The following is a 9643-nucleotide window of genomic DNA, read 5'->3' as shown; positions in this document are numbered from 1 at the left end:
CAGGGTTCTAGAGGGGAGGGGGGAGGGGAGATTGGTTAGTCAGGTGATGTGTATTAAGGAGGGCATGTACTGCATGGAGTACTGGGTGTTATACGAAAAGAATGGATTGTGGATCACCACATCAAAAGCTAATGATGGATTGTATGGTGACTAACATAACATAATAAAATTTAAAAAAGAGAGAAATTTAAAAAAATCTGAAAATCATGGGGCACCTGGGTGGCTCAGTTGGTTAAGCAACTGCCTTCGGCTCAGGTCATGATCCTGGAGTCCCGGGATCGAGTCCCACATCGGGCTCCCTGCTTGGCGGGGAGTCTGCTTCTCCCTCTGACCCTCCTCTCTCTCATGCTCTCTGTCTCTCATTCTCTCTGTCTCAAATAAATAAATAAAATCTTTAAAAAAAAATCTGAAAATCTAAAATGTTTTCATAATTAATTTTGGTGGCAAACCCTGACCTAGCATGAAGTGGTTTGGTAACAAAAACTAGAAACGTGAGATGTTAATTATTTCTTTGGTGTGAATAGTCATGTTTCCTACAAAAATAATAAATGTATTTGTACTCTCATATTGCCTTTCTAATATCTGGCAAATTCTGAAGTTTAAAAGATGCCCTGCCACCACCCAGGCATTTCAGAGAAGGGACTGTGGTAGCATTTACATAGTCCTAGCTTTATTTGCATTCCCAGTGCATATCTAGTTGTTTTAAAAATCAGTAGAGACTACTTGGTATACAAAGAAGTATTAGAAACTAAGAGCAGAGCCTTGTACTGCATCACAACAACTTCCTGTTGTTTAAAATGTCTAATTTCTTACCCAAAATCTTTTGATACCTTCAGTTTGTTCTTACTCATCTCCTTTGCCCAAGTAATATTAGATGGATATTGACATCTGGATTTTTTATATTAAAAATTTTGACCAAATGTGATCTTTGAGTTTACTCCAGTGAGTGTCTAAGGACCAGTCAATCTGAATCAGTGAAACAAAATGGCAAAAAATACGTATTAAAATCAGGCTGAACTTGCCACTCTAAAACATAGCATAGCTTTTAAAAAATATAGTATAGCTTTTAAAATATAGCAATATTTTACTAGTAAAAGAAGGTGAAATGAAAAACCCTAGGCAAATTGTTCTTCATCCTGATAAGCCCACCAAGGAGATGTTAGTGCTTTTTATTTGACTAGCTCATAGCTGAGGACAGATAGTTTTCATTCAGGATAGATGTCACTGGTCAAGGATGTATATCCACCTATATACTTCAGATATTAAGTTTTTGTGGTTACTAGCAGTTCATTTTCAGAAACCCATTTAAGAATGCTTTTTCACTGTCTATGCCATATCCAATGTCCATTATCCTGATTTCTGCCCCTCTGGCTCTTCAGAGCATGATTCCTGTACCACTTTTCTTAGAAACTCATGGAAGGAATTGAGTGTTTTGCCCTAAAATATGACAATCCACTCAGTGAGTTTTAAAATCACACCTATTTGGAAAAAAAAATCTTTAATGATTTTTTAAAATGTATCAAACTGAGTCAAAAGAGATATGGCACAATTAATCGAATTGGGAATTTTAACCTTTGGAATAAATGGGACTTAAATCAGACATTTGGATCACTAAACAGCTACTTAGTGATAGTTGTCTTTTGACTTCTATTTTGTCTTTTTATTTTCCCAAGACTCTTCCATCTTCTTCACTGTTACATGTACTGTCTTGTTTTATTACTACATTGTTTTAACTTTTTAAAATTTTACTTAACCCCCCCCCAACTTGTGCCTATTGGTCTCTTAGTTAACCTTGGGCTATTTTATCTATTATTCTACTCATTAATTTATTTGTATAACTTGTTCTCTGTTTCTTTCACATGAATCTTGGGTGTTTTGATTACCTTTACATTTTTTCTGAGTGAGAATTAAATGAGTTAATTAAAGCACTTAGTACCTGACATATTATATAATTTTTGGTCATTTTTACCATTTAATTACATGTTTAAAAATTCTGAACTCAAGTTAAAAATTTTAAATCTATATTCAGTATTACATATCATGAAATGTATAATTTCTGTTATGTTTCCTTTAGAAACTGTACAGATATATTTTCCTGTTCAAATTAAGCTCTGATTTAACATTATCTCTTTCATATACATGATTTATACTCTTAGATGTTATTAAAATTTTTTTCTTCTTCCTTTGATATATATTATAGTGCCAGGAAAAAATTGAGCAACTATATTGTTTCATCTTTGGCCCTTCCAAAGTGTACTAATTCCCTTCTACATTTCACGGCAGAATGACTACATGGGCTATCAAAAACATATCCCTTGGATCATTGACTTTGACAGATAATTTCCTTCCTATAATCTATTTGCTTGTCTCTCTTCTCAATTTTGATATTTTTATTAAAAACAGTTATGGGATGATTTTTTTTTTAAGATTTTATTTATTTGACAGAGAAACACAGTGAGAGAGGGAACACAAGCAGGGGGAGTGAGAGAGGTAGAAGCAAGCTTCCCCGCGGAGCAGGGAGCCCGATGCGGGGCTTGATCCCAGGATACTGGGATCTTGACCTGAGCCGAAGGCAGACGCTTAACAACTGAGCCACCCAGGCGCCCCTATGGGATGATTTCTATAAACTGGTCATACTATATTAAGACCTTATGTTGGGAAGAGCTCTTTTAAAATGGTTTTATATTAATTTTTGACATTCAGAACAATGATCAAATGTTAATCAACTATAATACTTTGTAACTGTTCAAGGATTTTTAAAACAATGTTCCTTTGGGAGATGAAAATTAAGTAGACAATATGTCCCCAAAGTTTGTATTTCAGAAATTACAACTTAATTTTGATTTTGCATATAGACAGTTACAATAAAACAAAAAAAAATAGCTATGTATGTACATCTGTATGGGTTATCTATTCATCTTTACTATTTTTTATTAAAGTCAAAGTAACATAAGGAATACAGGATTTTTTTGAGATTTCATGCTTAGAATTGCCTTATATAAATTTCTCACTTGAAAATATTTTTAACTATAAGATCATTAATGATGCAACAATAATATTCTTAGTCTCCTGGCAACAGTATCCATGGTGTTGTGGCAAGTGAGGTGCAGAGAATGTGGGGAGATCAGTTGATGGGGAACTCTGGAGAAGGAAGTTAATCTTCAGAGTAGTAGTGTCGTTGAATTCAAAAAAGTGTGCTACCAAAAGACACGGTGAGAAATCTCATAGAAAGGAAGTTTCATTACTTTTCCTTTTAGTTTCAACTATGAGTAGACATTGAAATTGACATTGGAATTACATTTCCTTCAAAAACTTATTTTACTCAACTAAAATTTATACTGAATTTCTTAGAAAATTATCTCTTTTATTAATAATTGTGTCTATAATTATGGCTGTGGTAAGATTGAACTCAGTTAATGTGATGAAAAAGACATCAGTAATTACATTTGAATTTTATTTTCTGTGCTTAAGTCAACAGTTATAGATGATAAACAAAATATAATTGATATGTTGATGTAGTATCAAGAATTATGTTTATTCACAGCTCCAGGGTAAGGGAATTACAACCCCTCCAGATTAATTGACTAACACATTTACATGTCAATAAATAGTGAATGATTTTGAAAACTTTAACTTCACACATTTATAAAGTGAAGTATTAAAGTCTGTACCTCACTTTTTTTTTTTTTTAGATATCAAGTGTGTTTACTACATAACAGTGCAAGAATGTTATAGGCAGGTAATAAGTATATTTACATATTTTTTTCTATAATCCTAAACTTCCTTTCAAGATTTATTTTTCCTTCTGTAAAGCACCTATTAGTTATCTCTTTTGTATAGTCTTTAGGTACCTTAAAAGTGAAGTTTATTTTATGCTAGTAGAAAAATTTAATGGAAGCAAAGTTTAGAAACAATAATCCAATCAATACATTTAATATTACTAATTATAAACTTAGTGGATTGCATTAAGACAATTCTACTTTAAATTATCAAAGACTGCATTTTGATATTGTTTCTTTAAAAAATGCCATCCAGCTGTTTTCTCTTGTTAGAAGTGGCTTTAGATATGAGAGAAAACGTAAGGACCTAAATATTTCTAGCCAAACCAAGAGCAGAATGTATTGAGGGAAGGAAGTCCTCATGATGCAAATTGTTAAGGAAAAAAAAAAAAAGACACTAGTGAAAAAAACCACTTGTTTCAGAAAAACTGCCCTCTGAGCATGAATGTAAGTTTGTGTTTATGTTAGCAATGATTGAAGAAGGAGGAAGGAGGAGGGTGTGTTTGGGTGTATGTTGGGGAAAGACATTTGTCAGAAAGCACTTTGGGAAAGAAGAGGAAATTGGGTTTCTGTGTGAGGAGAGAGAAAAGGTAATATTATTCCACTGGACAAAGTTCAACAATAAAGGAAAAAGGAAAGTAATGGAGAGATCACCCGCCTGGAGTAGGTGGAACCCATATGACTCAATATTATGAACCACCTTAAATTGTGTGCCCATATGTTGCCATGGAAATAGTTTTACACTACAAGGGGGATGAGCCTGGGAGAAAAAGAAATCTGTAGAGTGGGTGAGTTGGACTAGAGGGGTCTATTGGGGGAAGTACTGTCAATACCCACTTGCCCTTGGGCAGCAGTGGTTTAGGGACCCTGGCAGCTGTGATAAGTGCTTGTTTCTGTGCTCTCTTTTCCTTCTTCCTTAATTTCTTTCTTTCCTTCCTTCTCCCCTTATTCTTTTCCTTTTATTTTAATTTCTGCAATTCTCTTTCTTTTTCTCTGGCCACCCTTCCCCTTCTCCTCTGTGCTTAACAGCAGGCCCCCTCCAGAACCTCATTCTAGCACCACATCCCTGCCCCACTCCAGTTGTTTGGAAGGAATTGAAGAGAGCAGCAGTTGGTAAAGTGAGTTCTTATAGTCCAGAAGGTGCTGTAAAGGGAGAAGGGGAAACAGGCTAATAGATTTTTTTAATGCTAAGGCTTTTTCATGGAGCATTCTGGTGGATTCCTACTTTCCTGCCTCTTCAGATAGTGTTCCTGAGTCATATGGAAGGTATATATGTTGTTGGCTCTAATTCTGGGGTCCCCTTAGTCTCCAGAGAATCCTTCCTTGATCCCTATGTGTTGACAGGGTTATCCACAAAGAGGTAACAGATCTGGAATGACTTGGAGAATGCTTACCTGGTTACTGGATATATTGTGAGAATCATGGTGACCTGAACAGGGTCCAGTGCAGAGGGGATGGAGATTTAATCTCACTAGGAAGCTTTAGCTCACAACTTGCCAGAGAATCCTATTGTACTTCAGTCTTCTCAGTGATTTCCCTACCCTGTCATTCCCTCCAAAGGGAACTGGAGTTCTCTCTGGCCAGCTCCCCTCTATTACGTTAGTGGCAGTTTGGAGAGGCAGCAACTCTTTGCATCAGGTGCATTAGAAGCAAAAGAAGTCTGACTTAGTGACTGTTGAATTTGCATAGCTATCAGCCTCTACCAGCCACTATAAGGAGCGGAGGGAGAGGAAGAAAGTGGTGCTATTGAGAGCTCTCACACTTCCCACTGTAAGAGATTGGTGCTAAACCTGAAAGGATTCAGGAGATGATTTCCTTAGAACAGTGCACACTTTAATACTTTAAAGCAACAAACATCCACAGCAACATAAAAAATATAAACAAACACAAGAAAGTGTATATATATATATGTGTTGGGGCAGTGTGGGAAGGAAATGAAAGATTTCTCTGGGATTAGAAGCAGAGGTTTAACCTGGAGGAAGGTAGTTCCTTTTTAAGCTTCTGAGCATCATGTTTTTAAATCCAGAGCTGTTTCTCATTGAGGCTTTTGTGTTGTTTTCTCTAGGTGTCTAGCATGTTGATCTTAATTGTTCCAATGCACTTTCACCTGAGCTTTTTAACTTCAAAACCCTCTTTTAGCATGGTTCCATCCACATATAAGAATTTCGAGAACAAATTATTTCCCTATTCTCAATGACAGGAAACCAGGAATTCATGTTAATTCTCAAGAAAAACACTATTAGAACAAAAATTGGAGCTAAGCATAGTGTTTGAAAAAAAGATGGTCATAAAGTAAAGAGAATGACAAACCAGGATATAAGTAACACAAAGTAGAATCTATCTGCCTGCCTTTTTGTGGGTGTGAATAGAAACTAGAAATCTTAAACATTTCTACCATCTTTTGGTATAAGAGAAATTGATGTTTTCCTACCCTTCCTTCCATGGGCAAGCCTAATTATACTAAGTCCAATAACATCTCTGAGCACTTTGCTACTTTTAGGAGTTGAAAATGAAGTTATCACACATGTTTTTAACATAATTAAAAACATTTTTAAAATTAAGAAAATTTAGGGGCGCCTGGGTGGCTCAGTCGGTTAAGCGGCTGCCTTCGGCTCAGGTCGTGATCCCAGGGTCCTGGGATCGAGTTCCTCATTGGGCTCCCTGCTCAGTAGGGAGCTTGCTTCTCCCTCTCCCTCTGCCTGCCTCTCTGCCTACTTGTACTCTCTCTCTCTGTCAAATAAGTAAATAAAAATCTCTTAAAAATAAATTAAAAAAATAAAAAAATTTAAGAAAATTTAAAAATAAACACTTTTTTTCTCAAGTTTCATCATTATCTGAGATGCATTGGTAAGAGGCTAAAAATTTGGAAAATGAACCCATTCATATCATTAGTAGAATCCCAGACAAGTGAAATAGTTTTGTGAATTAATGTAAATTGGAACTGTTTTAACATCAGTATCATAAGATTTATTCTTTAGAACCAAATTTGAAAGTGACTAATGCTAAAGTGAACTGGTATTGAGAAGTCCCTCCCAAATCTTTAAATGCTATAGACTTAGAACATCAACAGTGCATTATGGCATAAGTAATACACCATTTTGTGATATAAGTATTGTTCTAGGACTTAAGCACTGTGGTCAAGCATATAAAATTGCATACACATAATAATAGAAACCTCATATAAGCATTTTAAATTCAATTATAAACAAATACTAGAATTTTTATCTATATTAAAAATTTTGGAAATGCGCAGATTTCATTTTAAATGTTTACACTTTTTCTTTTAAAACATTCATTCTGGGGTGCCTGGATGGCTCAGTCAGTTAAACATCTGCCTTTGGCTCAGGTCATGATCCCAGGGTCCTGGGATCAAGCCCTGTGTTGGGCTCTCTGCTCAGCGGGAGCCTGCTTCTCCCTCTCCATGCCACTCCCCCCACCCCACTGGTACTCTCTCTCTCAAATAAATAAATAAAATATCTAAAAAATAAAAATAAAAAGCAAAACATTCATCCTTTGCCAGATTTTAATCTGAAATATGTTTTAAGATTTCTTTGTAATTAAATCATTTTTTTTTCAAATTTGTATTTAAATTCTAGTTAGTTAACATATAGTGTAATATTGGTTTCAGGATTAGAATTTAGTGATTCATCACTTACATATAACACCCAGTGCTCCACACAAGTACCCTCCGTAATACCCATCACCCATTTAGCCCATCCCCTGCCCACTCCCCTCCATCAACCCTCAGTTTGTCTTGTATAGTTAAGAGTCTCTTATGGTTTGCTTCCCTCTCTTTTTTTTCCCCCCTTTCCCCTATGTTCATCTGTTTTGTATCTTAAACTCCACATGTGGACTAATAGAAAAGTCCACAAGGATGAACAGGCAAATACTTTATTATAATCAATGACTTTTAGTCAAGATGTTTATTTTTAACAGATTATAAAATAGCTGCCTATTTAGATTGATAAATGTATTATGATTATGGTGTTTATAAAAAGAATTTTATATCGCTTCTCAGCCTTTTGGCTAAGATCAAGTGTAGTATCTGTTCTTATCAGTTTAAAAAGAAATTTATGGCTTATCCACACAGCTTAATGTTAATACTAGTTATTAAGAGTACAATGGAACACCGTTCAGCCATAAAAAAGAATGGAATCTTGCTATTTGCAATGACATAGATGGAGCTAGAGAGTATAATGCTAAGTGAAATGGGTCAGTCATAGGAAGACAAATACCATATGATTTCACTCATATGTGGAATTTAAGAAACAAAACAAATGAATAGAGGGAATAAAGAGAGACAAGCCAAGAAACAGACTTAATTATTGAGAGCAAACTGATGGTTACCAGAGGGGAGGTGGACAGGGGGATGGGTGAAACAGCTGATGGGGTTTGAGTGTACTTGTCATGATGAACACTGGGTGATGTATGGAATTGTTGAATCACTATATTGTACACCTGAAACTAATATAACACTTTATGTTAATTATACTGGAATTAAAATAAAAATAAAAAGAAAAAAATCACTTTAAAATATTTTGCATCTACAATTAGACTCTAAACACAGGCTTATTTTTTTTTAAAAGATTTTATTTATTCATTTGAGACAGAGTACAAACAGGGGAAGCAGAAGAGGGAGAGGGAGAAGCAGGCTCCCAGCCCCCGAGATCATTCCCAGGACCCCGAGATCATGACCTGAGCCAAAGGCAGACACTTAACCATCTGAGCCACCCAAGCGCCCCAACACAGGCTTATTTCTCCATTTTCTTTTAAGCAAAACCTATTCTGATTTTAGTGGAACAAAGAACTAATGAATTGAATTGAAAAGAAAACTGGTTCTTTAAAGTTTTTTAACTTCCATTTTACTTTATATACATTTTTAAAACTTCACTTGCTTTGCCTTCCACTGCTTTGTTATCTCTGATGATATCCCTGCACTTTGGGTTAGCACAATAAGGAAGCAAGAAAAAAATTTTTCTCCAGTATTGAGAATATAAGAAAAAAATTAAGGGCGCCTGGGTGGCTCAGTTGTTTAAGCGACTGCCTTCGGCTCAGGTCATGATCCTGGAGTCCCAGGATCAAGTCCCGCATTGGGCTCCCTGCACCGCAGGGAGCCTGCTTCTCCCTCTGACCCTCCCCCCTCTCATGTGCTCTCTCTCTCTCATTCTCTCTCTCAAATAAATAAATAAAATCTTTAAAAAAAAAAGAAAAATAAAAAAATAGATCTATTAAGGTAATTTGGTTAAAAAGTTTATTTTATTGATCTCTACATAGCTATTGCAATACTTTTATTCCCTTTACAGGTACCGCTCTACTCCCCTGCAAATACTAAATTTAAAAAATATGGTTGGATTAACCAACTATTTGATTGACATTACAGCTTTATTTTTGAAATGCAAAATGAAAAAACAGTACATGTCTTACATTTTTCATCACTTAGCCAGACACAAAGCAGTAACCATGATGGGGTGAGGGTTTTGATTTGTTTCGTTTTGTTTTCTAATCCTGGCCTGACTTATGGGTCCATGGGTATCCCAATAAATATTTTCTTAACTGTACTTTTAGATTTGAATGAGTCGAATATCAGGATGAGTTTTCTCTTGGTCTAATGTATTACTTCACTCTTTACTTTTGATAGGGTGAAAACAGTGTGAGACTTTTCCACAATATGATTAACACTTTCATTTCATAGATATTGTTTTCTTTTTATTTTCTATTTAGTGCATTATACTATCAATGTCATCCAGGGTATATTCTACTGTGTTACTGAATATAGCATGAAAATATCAAAGTAATATTATTTGGCAAACATAATATTTTCTTCTTGATATACCAAAATACTATTTTTTTCTGAAATGGGTACT

At 35.2% G+C, this 9643-nt stretch overlaps 1 pseudogene; it reads left to right on the top strand.

The window, feature by feature from the left end:
- Positions 1-7785: 7785 nt before the first annotated feature.
- LOC115942309 (U2 spliceosomal RNA) lies at positions 7786-7914 on the top strand (annotated as a pseudogene).
- Positions 7915-9643: the final 1729 nt, after the last annotated feature.

The sequence above is a fragment of the Leptonychotes weddellii genome, chromosome X (assembly GCF_054177405.1).
Source record: "Leptonychotes weddellii isolate Sample4059 chromosome X, ASM5417740v2, whole genome shotgun sequence".
Classification (NCBI taxonomy): Eukaryota; Metazoa; Chordata; class Mammalia; order Carnivora; family Phocidae; genus Leptonychotes; species Leptonychotes weddellii.
This window is presented reverse-complemented; position numbering and strand designations above follow the sequence as displayed.